The sequence below is a fragment of the Cervus elaphus genome, chromosome 17 (assembly GCF_910594005.1).
Source record: "Cervus elaphus chromosome 17, mCerEla1.1, whole genome shotgun sequence".
NCBI lineage: Eukaryota > Metazoa > Chordata > Mammalia > Artiodactyla > Cervidae > Cervus > Cervus elaphus.
This window is the reverse complement of record NC_057831.1, coordinates 53,848,595-53,865,320: the sequence shown is the minus strand read 5'-3', so window position 1 is coordinate 53,865,320 and position 16,726 is coordinate 53,848,595.

Sequence of the window (16,726 nt, the reverse complement as noted above, 5' to 3'; positions counted from 1 at the left end):
AAAGCCCCACCCAATAGTTCTTCTCAAGTGACAATTTATATATATATATATATATATATATATATATATATATATATATACACACACACATATACACTGGATATTTATATGCTGGATATTTTTATTTTATTTATTTATTTATTTTTCATTTATTTTTATTAGTTGGAGGCTAATTACTTTACAATATTGTAGTGGTTTTTGCCATACATTGACATGAATCAGCCATGGATTTACAATTGTTCCCCATCCCGATCCCCCCTCCCGCCTCCCTCCCCATCCCATCCCTCTGGGTCTTCCCAACACTGGATATTTTTAAAGTGTACTTAAAGTGAAGCATGCAGAAAAGTATTCTCAAAATCACTTTTTTGGAACTGCTTACAAACACCTCTGCTATCTACCAGCGGTTTATCTTTGCACATTATTAGAAGCAAAAGAGTCAGTGTTTAGAATGGTAATACATGATAATATTACCATTTCACATGAATTCTTAATTCATTAATTTTATTTATTCTTCTAGTCAATTTTAGGGCACAGATGATTATCTGGCATTCCTTTTCCAGGTATTTCTACTCTTTCACTTTTGTAACAGCTTATTTTTAAAAATGTCACTATCTTTCCATATCCTTTGCAATTTGATTTAGTTGTTTCTTCCATCAATAAGTAGAGTCTGTTTCCTCACTTCTTGAATCTGGACTGGCTTTATCAGTTGCCTTAACTAACAGAATACAGCAGTGATGAAGTTGTACAAGTTCTGAATCTAGATCTCCCTCTTTGGGGCTTTGCACTTGCATTGCTGATACCTCAGGTAGCCTTCTAGAAGTTGAGAAACCACACCAAGCAGAGAATCCATCACATATGAAACCAGACCAGATCATTCTGCCTCTAGCCCATTGAGCAGCGGACTGTAGTCACTTGAGTGAACACAGCCACAATCAGAGCAGCCTAGCTGAGCTCAGGCCAGCCTGCTGGCAAGAAGAATGGTATCCTAAAGGATGGATGTCTTATGCCACTGCTTTGGTGGTGATTTGTTGAGTAAAAATACCTTAGAATATTGGTCAGTGGTGAGATTTTAGATTCTACCTTAGACTGACAATCTCAAAATGCTTATGATGATGTTCAGAAAGAATTTTCTTGTGTGGAATAATGTGCTTCCATGACTTCTATCACTACTGTGAGGTAATGGTCTTTAAAATCATTTAATCAGCCCAGATCACTATTTGAGATACATGTCTACATATCGCCTTGCCTATCAAGAACCTTGGCCCATTTATCTTATAGCCTACTCATATTCAGAAACTCAAAGAGTGAATTAAACACTTTTCCTAGAAATCTGTTCTCTTTTATCATCTTCCTGGTGAAAGACATAATGCTGGACACCCAGGCATAGTGATATCAGTAATTTTTACACAATCCCTTACTGTTTTACATCTTTACTACCAGAATAACATTTGCAAAATAACACATTACCATTCAGTTGACTGGACTCCAATGGTAAGGGATCCAGAGATCAGGAGGCTAGAAATCCCTTTTTATATGTGAGTGGATGAAACTTAATTCCATCCAGGAAAAAGACAAATAAGGAACATGAGTTGCTGCTGATGTCCTGTTGTAAATTACAGTGATCTGTCTTGCAGATCATAAAGCATATATTGCAAAATAATAAACTAAATGTAGCCATAGGCATTCATCTAATATAGAGAATGACTGCAAAATTCAGAAAAAAAAAAAGGGTAGTGATGTTGGTACAACATGGTTTTAGAATTTAGATCTCTAGTATATAACATCCTGTAAACATATTGGCATCAAGGGCAATTTCTAAAGCAATAACTGCAAATGAAACAACAGACAAAGGATTAATCTCAAAAATATACAAGCAACTCCTGCAGCTCAACTCCAGGAAAAAAATGACCCAATCAAAAAATGGGCCAAAGAACTAAACAGATATTTCTCCAAAGAAGACATACAGGTGGCTAACAAATACATGAAAAGATGCTCAACATCACTCATTATCAGAGAAATGCAAATCAAAACCACAATGAGGTACCATTACTCACCAGTCAGGATGGCTGCTATCCAAAAGTCTACAAGCAATAAATGCTGGAGAGGGTGTGGAGGAGAAAAGGGAACCCTCTTACACTGTTGGTGGGAATGCTAACTAGTACAGCCGCTATGGAGAACAGTGGGGAGATTTCTTAAAAAACTGGAAATAGAACTGTCATATGACCCAGCAATCCCACTTCTGGGCATACACACTGAGGAAACCAGATCTGAAAGAGAGAGATGCACCCCAATGTTCATCGCAGCACTGTTTATAATAGCCAGGACATGGAAGCAACCTAGATGTCCATCAGCAGACGAATGGATAAGGAAGCTGTGGTACATATCCACAAAGGAATATTACTTGGCTATTAAAAAGAATGCATTTGAATCAGTTCTAATGAGATGGATGAAACTGGAGCCCATCATACAGAGTGAAGTAAGCCAGAAAGATAAAGACCAATACAGTATACTAACGCATATATATGGAATTTAGAAAGATTGTAACGATAACCCTATGTGCAAAACAGAAAAAGAGATACAGATGTACAGAACAGACTTTTAGACTCTGTGGGAGAAGGCGAGGGTGGGATGTTTCAAGAGAACAGCATCGAAACATGTATATTATCTAGGGTGAAACAGATCACCAGCCCAGGCTGGATGCATGAGACAAGTGCTCGGGCCTGGTGCACTGGGAAGACCCAGAGGAATCGGGTGGAGAGGGAGATGGGAGGAGGGATCGGGATGGGGAACACATGTAAATCCATGGCTGATTCATGTCAGTGTATGACAAAAATCACTGCAATACTGTAAAGTAATTAGCCTCCAACTAATAAAAATAAATGGAAAAAAAAATAAAGCAATAACTGATTGTCACTGTGTCACTGAGTTGCAAATTTGATTTTAATCCCCATCAAGTCAGTAGACTAAATTGTTGACATTTCTATTATCCTAATCTGGACTAGATTTAAAAAAAAAAACAAAAACACTAAACTGAGATTTCAGGTGGAAAAAAATCAATAAAAGTCATTTTCTACAAGTGTGAGGAATTTCCTACCTTAAACAGAAAGATAGTGAGAGTGTAACCATATTATAGTTTTCAGCTTTCTAAATAAATAGTATAGGTAGATAAATAGTAGGCAATTTTGATTGCAAATGTCACTTGAAAATGCTAGTGGTATTTGCTAAAAGATCTACCTGATACTCAAGGAAGTATATAATACTTAAGTATATAATATAAGTATATAATAATATAATTACAATATCATTATATACTATATCATATATAATAATATAATTACAATATCATTATATACTATAGCATATATAATTATATATTACTATTATTATATTGCTATAATAATAATCAAAAAGTCATTTTCCTTGAACTTCATATGTCCTATAGTGAATGTTGATGAAAAATTTATAACTTTTAACTCTCATTTGGTATTTTTTCAATGCATTAGAAGCAACAAAAGCTAACACCTCCTCTTTTTCTTAATATCATACAGAAACTATCTCTAAGAAAAATCAATAGGTTTTGGAAAAGGGAAAAATAGTCTTTTATTAAAATGGACTATATATATGTGTGTGTGTGTGTAGGGTTTACTTAGAGTGTTTTTATAAATCACTTTATAGGCCACCTCTTGTACCTTTCAACTTAGAAACATGATCATTTGTCAACTCAATTGCATTAAGAATAACCTTTTCACTATTAATTTTTTTGCCTCACTTGGGGAGTGTTCTTTTCAAGATTAGTTGGAAAATATATTTTCTAAAGAAATCAACTTTACTAAAGAAACTATCTCACATGTCCCAATTCAGAATTTCTCTGGTTTGACAACTTGAGTGTTGTCTAATATGTTTAATATGTTTCCATTTAAGTTAAATTTCCATAAAGTGCTTGCTGATATTTTACTGATATTTTAGTATGACAATTAGTAAATCAAATTTTTAAAAATTCCAATTATAATTTGTCAAGGTTAATCATTGACACACAATGGCATGTTTACCTTGGAAATTTGGATTGATATTTTACTATTAATATGACATTTAACACAATATCTGTAAATTCTAGTTATATTTGGAGACCTAGAATGCATTCAGATTTGGTTGCTATAGAAAATCTTAAGAAAAGTACTAGAATAACATCAAAAATGGGGAAGGGAGTAAATCATAATTTGCATTTAGGTAAAGAGGCTCAGTTTAGTATATAATTCAGTTCATATTTGAAAAAAAAATCAAATAATTTTTCCAAACCCAGGGAGAAACAAACAGGGAATAATTGAGAAAGTGAAAGAAAGAGTTAGTCACTAAGTTATGTCTGATTCTTTGTGACTCCATGGACTGTAGCCCACCAGGCTCCTCAGTCCATGGAATTTTCAAGGCAAGAATATTGGAGTGGGTAGCCATTCCCTTCTTCAGGGGATCTTTTCTGTTAATGAGATACTGTGCTAAATATCTGGCTTTATTAACTAGCCAACTGAAAATTTTTTATATTTCTTTTTCCAAATAAGTGAAGAATTCTGACATTTTCTATGGGAATGCTACATTTTTCCCCTTTATTGAGGAGTTTTGATTATACAATAGGCACAATATCTGGGAAATAGTACAGGGTAAAAACAGTTCAAATTTTTAGTAAAATTATTCCATATTTATGCCTTTCTTGGTTATCTCTTCCTTCACTACCAACCACCTACCAATGTTTTGTGGGATTTTTTTTTTTTCACTTTAGTGAGTTGATTATTCTTTTAACATATATAATTTAAAACATCTTTTCAAGTGCTTTAGAAGATATCAGGTCCTTTAAGAAAAGGACTACAGGACTCCCCTGGTGGTCTAGTGGTTAAGAATCTGCCTTGCAATGCAGAGGATGCAGGTTCAATCTCCAGCCAGGGAACTCAGATCCCATATGTGCTGCAACTAGAGAGTGCATGCACGACAAAAGATTCCACATGACTCAATGAATATCCCATGTGCTGCAACTAAGACTGACACAGCTAAATAGATAAATAAAATATTTAAAAATTTCATCCCTTAAAAAAATAAATAAAAGGACATAGAATCACTGCTCAGCTGGATGAAGAACTGGATCCTGAGGAGTGAAACACAGGAATAAAACTGTGGTGTAAAGTTTAAGGATAACTTGCTTGGAAGTTTGTTGTCTAGTCTAACAGAGGAAAGCAAGGCCTATAGGGAAACAATACACAAAGCTATTAACTCAGTGGAAACTCCTGACAGAGATATGGGAACAGTACCAACATTCTTCCCTGGAAATCTTACATTATTAATGCATCATTGGCACATCATAGTCTGTATTGACAGCATACAGTTCACTCATATAAAACTTCAATATATGCAACTTTATTTATTTGATTGACTTTTTCATTATTATTTACATTCTCGAGTAGTATGTTGGCTAACACTGGATATTACTGTTTATCAAGTTTAAATAGTGCTTCACACAAAAGTAACAGGCACATAGCAGGCTTTCAGTTAATACTATTGAGTGAATGAATAATCAATCAATAAGCCTGACATGGATGTGAATCTTATGCCTTTATTTCAAATGAGAAGGGGAGACTTAAGATGAGTACTCCATTGACTTGATTCCCTATGTTGACATCATTTGGCATTTTTGTATAATTGATATAGTAATATTGACCAAATCATTTAAAAAAAATCAGTATGCCTACAAGAACTATGTTAAATATTGTGTGCAAAGTTAGATAAGCAGCCACCTGGTTTTGGAAGATACTGAAACATAGAAATAGAGACTAGAAGTTTGATCTGCAAGGAGATCAAACCAATCGATCCTAAAGGAAATCAGTCCTGAATGTTCATTGGAAGGACTGATGCTGAAGCTGAAGCTCCAATACTTTGGCCACCTGATGAGAAGAGTCAACTTATTAGAGAAGACTCTGATGCTGGGAAAAATTGAAGGCAGGCGGAAAAGGGGACAACAGAGGACGAGATGGTTGGATGGCATCACCAACTCAATGGACATGAGTTTGAGCAAGGACAGGAGAGCCTGGCTTGCTGCCGTCCATGGGGTCACGAAGAGTCAGACATGACTGAGAGACTGCACAGCAGAAACAACAACAGAAGCAGAGACTAATATGTCAATGAGGAATTATACTGGTATGATCACTGTCTTAACAGGGTAAACAGAAAGCAAAATCAGAACAAAGAAAGAGCATCGAAAGAACTCGAGTTCTTCAATGAAATAAAACTGGAAAATTTGGCTGAGTTGAATCCTCAGGATGAATAAAAGGAAATCAAATGAAGATGAAAGGGTAAGGCAGAGATGTAGCAAACCCTGAATCTCAATCTATAAGAATTTCAGAACTGAAATAGGTAGGCCTTGGGAACTTGAAGGACAGAAGAAATTACAACAGAAATGAAGACAGTGATACTGAAATATCTTAAGTACTAGCTTGTCTAATGAGTTTGAACTTTATCCTGAAAGCCCCATGGACAGCAATTGCATCGTCTGAAAATGAAATATTATTTTAAGCCTCATAAGGATAAGTAGCTTAAACCAGTTAATTCAGGAAGCAATTAAGATGCTAAAATAGTACCCATTAACTATCAGTGGAAGTGTGAATAATGCTGTAAAAACTGTAGTTATTATTGAAATTGTATTCTTCCATTGAAATCTTACTATGAGAAATGTAAATCCCTGCATGATACTGAATGAATGTGCATGCATGAAATTGAGAAGCAGTGAGGTATGGTTATAGAGCTCAGTTTCAGAAGAGGAATTACTTTTTGATGCCATGTGTCAGTAGGTGGTCACGAAGATCAAAAAGGAGGAAGTTTAGTTGAGAAGGAATCTCTGATTATTTGTGGAGTTCAATTCTCTCCTTATATTCATTTCCCAGTTTCTTACTTGAAAGAATATCTGTTACTTCCTAATCCTGTTTAAAGCATTAACATGCTTAAAACCTGTTCATAATAGAATATGTAGATGGCTTCTGAAGCAATCTACCACATTCAAACTCAATACTCATATTAATTTTCTCAAGACACTTGAACACTTTATAGTGCTAATTATGTCTATTAATGTGTCATTTACTTTGAAATGATATGTATGTTTTCATCTAAAATAGAAATCCTTAATTTTGCTTAGCAGAGTTCTATATCTGTAAGCCTTTATGATCTAATGACTCTGATTTCTCTTGGAAATAATAGGTTTACTTGTACAATGAATAGTAACACATATGTTTAATGCAGATAACTGACTGCTTATCAAATTGGTTCTAATTAGACATTTTTGCATTATGGGATTAGTATAAGCACTGTTGGGACAGGGCACATGAAGCATGTGAAATTTCTAAGTGAGAATGAATTTATAAAGATGGCATTTTCCATTTCACATTAACTTTGTACCAGTTGCTAAGTGAAAATGACTACAGATGCAAAACTGGGTCTTGACAGTACCTGCCTGGCAAACACATTTCAAACACATTTAGAGAATTTGGGTGGAAATAACAGACATGGTGAGATTTGAGAGAAAAATATTTAAAATACTGACATTTCCACATAGTACTCCTTCTAAATGAGTATAGGAAGAGATGAGAGAATTCCCAAGTGGATAGGTTCCTGTGTTAAACTAAATTTATTGGTACAAAATGATGTCTTTTCCCAGCTTGCTATTGAACATAAGCTAAGGGAAGCCTGGCTGTTTCATCTCCATCATTCTTTTTCTGACTCATTCACCTTTTTGTATTATATGTATTTAGCAAAGATTACTGATTAAATGGTACTAGAAAAATACAAGGCTCAATCAATTTCCCAAAATTTATACTTAATTTTAAAGCAATTCTACCAATTTATCTTTATAAACTACCACACAATTGCACTCATCTCACATGCTAGTAAAGTAATGCTCAAAACTCTCCAAGCTAGGTTTCGACAGTATGTGAACCATGAACTTCCAGATGTTCAAGCTGGTTTTAGAAAAGGCAGAGGAACCAGAGATCAAATTGCCAACATCTGCTGGATCATCAAAAAAGCAAGAGAGTTCCAGAAAAAAATCTATTTCTGCTTTACTGACTATGTCAAAGCCTTTGACTATGTGGATCACAATAAACTGTGGAAAATTCTGAAAGAGATGGGAATACCAGACCACCTGATCTGCCTCTTGAAAAATCTGTATGCAGCTCAGCAAGCAACAGTTAGAACTGGACATGGAACAAGAAACTGGTTCCAAACCATGAAAGGAGTATGTCAAGGCTATATATTGTCACCTTGCTTATTTCACTTGTATGCAGAGTACATCATGAGAAACGTTGGGCTGGATGAAGCACAAGCTGGGATTAAGATTGCTGGGAGAAATATCAATGACCTCAGATATACAGATAACACCACCGTTATGGCAGAAAGTGAAGAGGAACTAAAGAGCCTCTTTGATGAAGGTGAAAGGTGAAAGAGGAGAGTGAAAAAGTTGGCTTAAAGCTCACCATTCAGGAAACTAAGATCATGGCATCCAGTCCCATCACTTGATGGCAAATAGATGGGGAAATAGTGGAAAGAGTGTCTGACTTTAGTTTTTGGGACTCCAAAATCACTGCAGATGGTGACTGTAGCCATGAAATTAAAAGACACATACCCCTTGGAAAGAAAGTTATGACCAACCTAGATAGCATATTAAAAAGCAGAGACATAACTTTGTCAATAAAGGTCCATCTAGTCAAGGCTATGGTTTTTCCAGTGGTCATGTATGGATGTGAGAGTTGGACTATAAAGATGGCTGAGCACCGAAGAATTGATGCTCTTGAACTGTGGTGTTGGAGAAGACTCTTGAGAGTCCCTTGGACTACAAGGAGTTCCAACCAGTCCATCGTAAAGGAGATCAGTCCTGGGTGTTCATTGGAAGGACTGATGTTGAAGCTGAAACTCCAATGCTTTAGCCACCTGATTTGAATAGCTGATTCATTTGAAAAGACCCTGATGCTGGGAAAGATTGAGGGCAGGAGACGGGGACAACAGAGGATGGGATGGTTGGATGGCATCACCAACTCGATGGAGATGAGTTTAGGTAAACCCCAGGAATTGGTGATGGACAGGGAGGCCTGGCATGCTGCGGTCCATGGGGTCGCAAAGAGTCAGACATGACTGAGCGACTGAACTGATGTTTATAAAATTTTTCCTTATATCAGGTTAAGATACATTTATACTTTAGCTTAAGATATATTTCCACTTCAGCTGAAGTATTTTTCAGACATTTACGTTTACTTAAAAATATACTAGATGCTAAATCTTTCATTGTGTAAAACCCTATTTGCCCTTATCTTTTTGCATAAAATGATATATTCTTTTCAATTATGATTTAACTAAAATTTTCTTGCATTTACATCTTTTCTAGTAAGTAAGTGATGAATCTTTAATTACATATGGTATGCGACATGTCAAGAGGAGCAAATAGCTAAACAGTCCTGAGCCTGGGGCTGTTGGTACAGCCTGGAACTAGGATACCTCCCGGAAGCAGTATCAGGGGCGGATGTATAGGTCACCAGTACATGTCATCCTTTGAGACACTGTACAACTATCTGGTAGGGCCAGACATCACACTTAGAGAGCTTAAAAAGGAATCCCATCTTTTGACTGTGGGGCTTTGAAGCCACATGATCTGGGAATGCATTTCTGGTGTCATCAGGGGTCAGTTCTAAAACATAACACGTAAAATCTTGGCTCTAGCCCTATTCTGCCAATCCAACATCAGTCCCACCTGTGTACAATCCAAGGACTGGGACCTACCTTTTGATGTTGCAGTTGTTTGATAGGATATTATTTGTTATATCTCTGCTAATGGTTAGGAAAGCTTCTGTTCCTCACTCCTTCCCTCATGATAGGGATTGGGCTGGGAAAGGGCTGTGGGCCAAGTTTTGTAGTCAACAAGGGCTGCTTATGCCTATCAATCTATGCAGAAAGCCAAATGTTTTCCTGGGAGCCCAACTAACAAGGGATCAGTTCAGTTCAGTTGCTCAGTCGTGTCCAACTCTTTGGACCCCATGAATCGCAGCACGCCGGGCCTCCCTGTCCATCACAAACTCCCGGAGTTTACTCAAACTCATGCCCATCGAGTCGATGATGCCATCCAGCCATCTCATCCTCTGTCACCCCCTTCTCCTCCTGCCCCCAATCCCTCCCAGTCTCACGGTCTTTTCCAATGAGTCAACTTTTTGCATGAGGTGACCAAAGTGTTAGAGTTTCAGCTTCAGCATCAGTCCTTCCAATAAACACCCAGGACTGATCTCCTTTAGGATGGACTGGTTGGATCTCCTTGCAGTCCAAGGGACTCTCAAGAGTCTTCTCCAACACCATAGCTCTGGAGAAATGTTTCCTTATGACTGAGTAAGAAATTATCTCTGTAAGTTATAAAATACCACATATAATTTATATTACGTGTGTGCATACTAAGTCATTTCAGTCATGTCCAACTCTTTGTGACCCCATGAACTGTAGCCCACCAGATCTATAACCAAAACAATAGAGTTCACACATTTTAGCACAGCATACCTGACCATGGTCTTTGCATACCAGCTTAAAATGATCTCCACCCACTCCCAGTACTACACAAACAGACAAGAGAGAGACTTTGATATGATTTTAATTATCAAGCAACATGAGCCACACACAGATCCATCATTCACTGGGAATACTGCTGTAGAAGACAGAAAAATATCTGCCCTTATTCTTTTACATGTTAGTGGAGGAGGCTAAAAAAAAAATAAAATACATAATGATACATTAAGTCAGTTCAGTCATTCAGTCATGTCCGACTCTTTGCGACCTCATGGACTGCAGCACGCCAGACTTCCCTGTCCAACACGGACTCCCAGAGCTGTTTAAACTCATGTCCATTGAGTAGGTGATGCCATCCAACCATCTCATCTTCTGTCATCCCCTTTCCCTCCTGCCTTCAATCTTCCCAGCATCAGGGTCTTTTCCAATGAGTCAGTTCGTTGTATCAGGTGACCAAAGTATTGGAATTTCAGCTTCAGCATCAGTCCATCCAGTGAATATTCAGGAAAGATTTCCTGTAGAATTGACTGGTTTGATCTTGCAGTCCAAGGGACTGTCAAGAGTCTTCTCCAACACCACAGTTCCAAAGCATCGATTCTTCAGCGCTCAGCTTCCTTTATGACCCAACTCTCACATCCACACAAGACTACTGGAAAAGCCATTGCTTTGACTAGACAGACTTTTGTAGGCAAAGTAAAGCCTCTGCTTTTTAATATGCTGTCTAGATTGGTCACAGCTCTTCTTTCAAGGTGCAAGAGTCTTTGGATTTCATGGCTGCAGTCACCATCTGCAGTGGTTTGGAGCTCAAGAAAAGAAAGCCTGCCACTGTTTCCCCATCTATTTTCCATGAAGTGATGGAACTGGATGCCACGATCTTAGATTTTTGAATATTGAGTTTTAAGCCAGCTTTTTCACTCTCCTCTTTCACTTTCATCAAGAGGCTCTTCATTTCCTCTTCGCCTTCTGCCATAACAGTGATGTCATCTGCATATCTGAGGTTATTGATATTTCTCCCAGCAATCTTGATTTCAGCTTGTGTTTCACCAGCCCAGCATTTCACATGATGCACTCTGCATATAGAGTACTGCACCACAGAAGGAAATGGCAATGCACTCCAATACTCTTGCCTGGGAAATCACATGGACAGAGGAGCCTGGCGGGATACAGTCCATGGGATCGCACAGAATTCAACATGACTAAACGACTAACTCACACACAATCTGCATATAAATTAAATAAGCAGGGTGACAATATAGTCTTGACATATTCCTTTACCAATTTTGAACCAGTCCACTGTTCCATGTCCGGTTCTAACTCTTGCTTTTTGACTTGCATATACGTTTCTCAGGAGGCAGGCAAGGTGGTCTGGTATTCCCATCTCTTTCAGAAATTTCCACAGTTGTGATACAAACAGTCAGAGGCCTTGGTGTAGTAAATAAAGCAGAAGTAGATGTTTTTCTGGAACTCTCTTGCATTTTTTATGATTCATTGGATGTTGGCAATTTGATTTCTGGTTCCTCTGCCTTTTCTAAGTCCACCTTTGAACATCTGGAAGTTCTCGGTTCATATACTGTTGAAGCCTCATTTGGAGAATTTTGAACATTACTTTGCTAGCATGTGAGATAAGTGCAATTGTGCAGTAGTTTGGACATGCTTTGGCATTGCCATTCTTCGGTATTGGAATGAAAACTAACCTTTTCAGTCCTGTGGCCACTGCTGAATTTTCCAAATTTGCTGGCATATTTAGTGTAGCACTTTAATAGCATCATCATTTAGAACTTGAAATAGCTCAGCTGGAATTCTATCACCTCCACTCTCCTTATAGATAGCTGAGAAAAGAAGAGAAGCTAAAGGCTAAGGAAAAAAGGGAAGATATAATCATCTGAATGCAGAGTTCCAAAGAATAACAAGGAGATATAAAGTAGCCTTTCTCATAATCAATGCAAAGAAATAGTGATAAATACTAAGAAGAAAAATAAAGAGCAGAGAAAGTATTATTTTTGTGAAAATCAGTTTTTAATAGATTACCCAGAGAATATCTCACAGATATGATTTTTAAATAAAAATCTGAAATGGATAAAGTTTTAACCCATGTGGCTATTTTGGGCAAGTACCTTCTAGGCAAAGAGAACAAATAATAGGCCTTGAGGTGGAAGTTTGCCCAGCATGTTTGTGGACAGAGTAGTGAAAATGAGGTAATCAAGTGGCTCAGTGTTATAGGATGAATACTGTTGAGAAAACCTCTTCTATTATTGTCAACATCAAGCCTTTATCTAAACTTTATTCCTGTTTCAAAATTTGCCCTTGACAGTCCTTCCTACCAGAAGCCATCCCTGCTGTTTTCCAAAGTCTATGAAGGTAATTCTCAGAATTTTTTACAGCGTGTGCTGCATACCTCTATCAAAACTGTTCAAGGACATTTTTGCCTACATGTTTTATTGTACATGGTTGTTTAATTATTCATCCCTTACACAGGAAAGTATTGACTATTGGTTAACTCTAGGCTAGATGGATAAAAATTAAAAATTAGAATGAAAGTGAAATTCACTCAGTCATGTCCAACATTTTGGGACACCCAAGGACAACACAGTCTATGGAATTCTCCAAGCCAGAATACTGGAATTGGTAGCCATTCTCTTCTCCAGGGCATCCTCCTAACCCAGGGATCGAACCCAGGTCTCCCACACTGCAGGCAGATTCTTTACCAGCTGAGCCATGAGGGAAACCCAAGAATATTATAGTGGGTAGCCTATCCCTTCTCCAGCAGATCTTCTTGACCCGGTAATTGAACTCGGGTTTCCTGCATTGCAGGCAGATTCTTTACCAACTGAGCTATCGAGGAAGCCCCCAAATTAGAATATTTGTGGTCTAATGCCAAGTTTACATGAGCGATCTGTGACTTAAAGAGTTAACTAACCTCACTGTTTCAAACTCATCTCTGTTTCTGGTCTTACATTTAGATCTTTAATCCATTTTGAGTTTATTTTTGTGTGTGGTGTTAGAAAGTGTTCTAGTTTCATTCTTTTACAAGTGGTTGACCAGTTTTCCCAGCACCACTTATTAAAGAGGTTGTCTTTTTTCCATTGTATATTCTTGCCTCCTTTGTCGAAGATAAGGTGCCTGTAGGTACGTGGATTTATCTCTGGGCTTTCTATTTTGTTCCATTGATCTATATTTCTGTCTTTGTGCCAGTATCATACTGTCTTAATGACTGTGGCTTTGTAGTAGAGCCTGAAGTCAGGCAGGTTGATTCCTCCAGTTCCATTCTTCATTCTCAAGATTTCTTTGGCTATTTGAGGTTTTTTGTATTTCCATACAAATTGTGAAATTATTTGCTCTAGTTCTGTGAAGAATACCGTTGGTAGCTTGATAGGGATTGGATTGAATCTATAGATTGCTTTGGGTAGTATACTCATTTTCACAATATTGATTCTTCCAATCCATGAACACGGTATATTATAGGCAAAACACTCTCTGACATAAATCACAGCAAGATCCTCTATGACCCACCTCCCAGAATATTGGAAATAAAAGCAAAAATAAACAAATGGGACCTAATGAAACTTAAAAGCTTTTGCACAACAAAGGAAACTATAAGCAAGGTGAAAAGACAGCCCTCAGATTGGGAGAAAATAATAGCAAATGAAGAAACAGACAAAGGATTAATCTCAAAAATATACAAGTAACTCCTGCAGCTCAATTCCAGAAAAGTAAAAGACCCAATCAGAAAATGGGCCAAAGAACTAAACAGACATTTCGCCAAAGAAGACAAACAGATGGCTAACAAACACATGAAAAGATGCTCAACATCACTCATTATCAGAGAAATGCAAATCAAAACCACAATGAGATACCACTACATGCCAGTCAGGATGGCTGCTATCCAAAAGTCTACAAGCAATAAATGCTGGAGAGGGTGTGGAGAAAAGGGAACCCTCTTACACTGTTGGTGGGAATGCAAACTAGTACAACTGCTATGGAGAACAGTGTGGAGATTTCTTTAAAAACTGGAACTAGAACTGCCATATGACCCAGCAATCCCACTCCTGGGCATACACACTGAGGAAACCAGATCTGAAAGAGACATGTGACCCCAATGTTCATCACAGCACTATTTATAATAGCCAGGACATGGAAGCAACCTAGATGCCCATCAGCTGACAAATGGATAAGAAAGCTGTGGTACATGTACACTATGGAATATTACTCAGCCATTATAAAGAATTCATTTGAATCAGTTCTAATGAGATGGATGAAACTGGAGCCCATCATACAGAGTGAAGTAAGCCAGAAAGATAAAGACCAATACAGTACACTAACACATATATATGGAATTTAAAAAGATGGTAACGATAACCCTATATGCAAAATAGAAAAAGAGTCACAGATGTACAGAACAGACTTTTAGACTCTGTGGGAGAACGTGAGGGTGGGATGTTCAGAGAGAATAGCATTGAAACAAGTATACTATCAAGGGTGAAATAAATCACCAGCCCAGGTTGGATGCATGAGAGGGGATCGGGATGGGGAACACATGTAAATCTATGGCTGATTCATGTCAATGTATGGCAAAAACCACTACAATATTGTAAAGTAATTAGCCTCCAACGAATAAAAATAAATGGAAAAACAAACAAACAAACACTCATCTCTGACTTGGAAATAACTGTACTAATATTTGATATGGGCCAGACACTGTTCTAGGAGCCTCACAGTTAATAATCCATGCATTTTCATATCAATACTATCTGTAAACTTGCATGGTTGTGGTAAAGGTATTGATTTAGTTAAGTGATATAAAATGCCTTCAAACTATTTCTGGAATACATTAAATGTTTATCTAATTGTGCATACATTTAAGGAAAACTACTTATGAAATAAATGGTTATGGATTTCCTAAAATTTCTTTACATTTAAAGATCTATTTTTAATCACTTTTCAAAATTATTTATGCCCATGTTCATTATAAAATATCATCTTCTGAGAAATAATTATTGTGGCTCATAGACAATATTTCTTAAAACACTGCTCCATATGTGTCCCTTGGATATTCCCTAAGACTTAGACAGTCATTCTTGTACCTTTTTCATATAATTAGAAAATAATAAATAATTATATTCCTTCCTTGAGGTACCCTTATATGGATTATTATGTCAAAATATTATAATTGTCCAGTCATGTCCTTAATAATAACAAATACATACATGGACACTCAAGTAATGAAAATTATTTCTCTCTTGGCTAATAGCAATTTTAAGTTTTCATAAATTTAAGCCTCACTCATGCTCACAGATATAAACAAGTGAAATTTTTCAGCCAGAGAAATATGGTAATTCTTTCTAAATCTCCTAAATTTAGCAATGTTCTTAGAAAACTATGAAATTATAGGATGATTAAATCATTCAAAGAGGGAATAAGATAATTCTCACTGGCATTTTAGATCAGGCATAAATTTTGAACAAAACATAGATCCTTTTTAAACAAGAAAGTAGCAACAAGCCAAATTATATAGGTAGAATTGTCCTAGAGGAATTAGAAAAGCCTTGGGTAGACATGTATAAATCTAGAGTACAAGCAGAATAACTACTAATAAAAGTGTCATCCATGGAGTAGTACTGATCCAGGAACTGTAACTGCCATGAAGAAATAAGGAGTTTGTTTAGCATGTAAAGCAATGCACTACTTCCTTTATCAGGAAAACCTTGCTATGGAAATATAATGGAAGCTTAACTTCTATTATATGTGTGTGTGTGTGTGTGTGTGTATGGGGGGGGAATGCTTTATAAAGTATTCTGATTTACATTCTGATGGTACAAACTTTTAATCTCCTCAAATACATGTAATAAACACTTTGATACCATCACTTTGGTACTGGTGTAGAGAATATAGAGAAAACAAATGAATTACAATTTTGTAAAGCTAGACAATATCAGAATATGGAATTCCTTAAATGATAGGCATTGATGAATATTAATGCTCTGGGTAGTGTGATCACATGATCAGAGCTAATTTTAAGGGCCTGTAATAGCTAATCTTATAGATGCGGCAAAGAAAATCCATCTGGACTAGAACTGTGAAGATATTGTTTAGGAGGTTGAAAATGAAAGGAAGAATATGATAAACTGTACAAGTAGATAGCCAAATCATTTTGGAAGTTTCT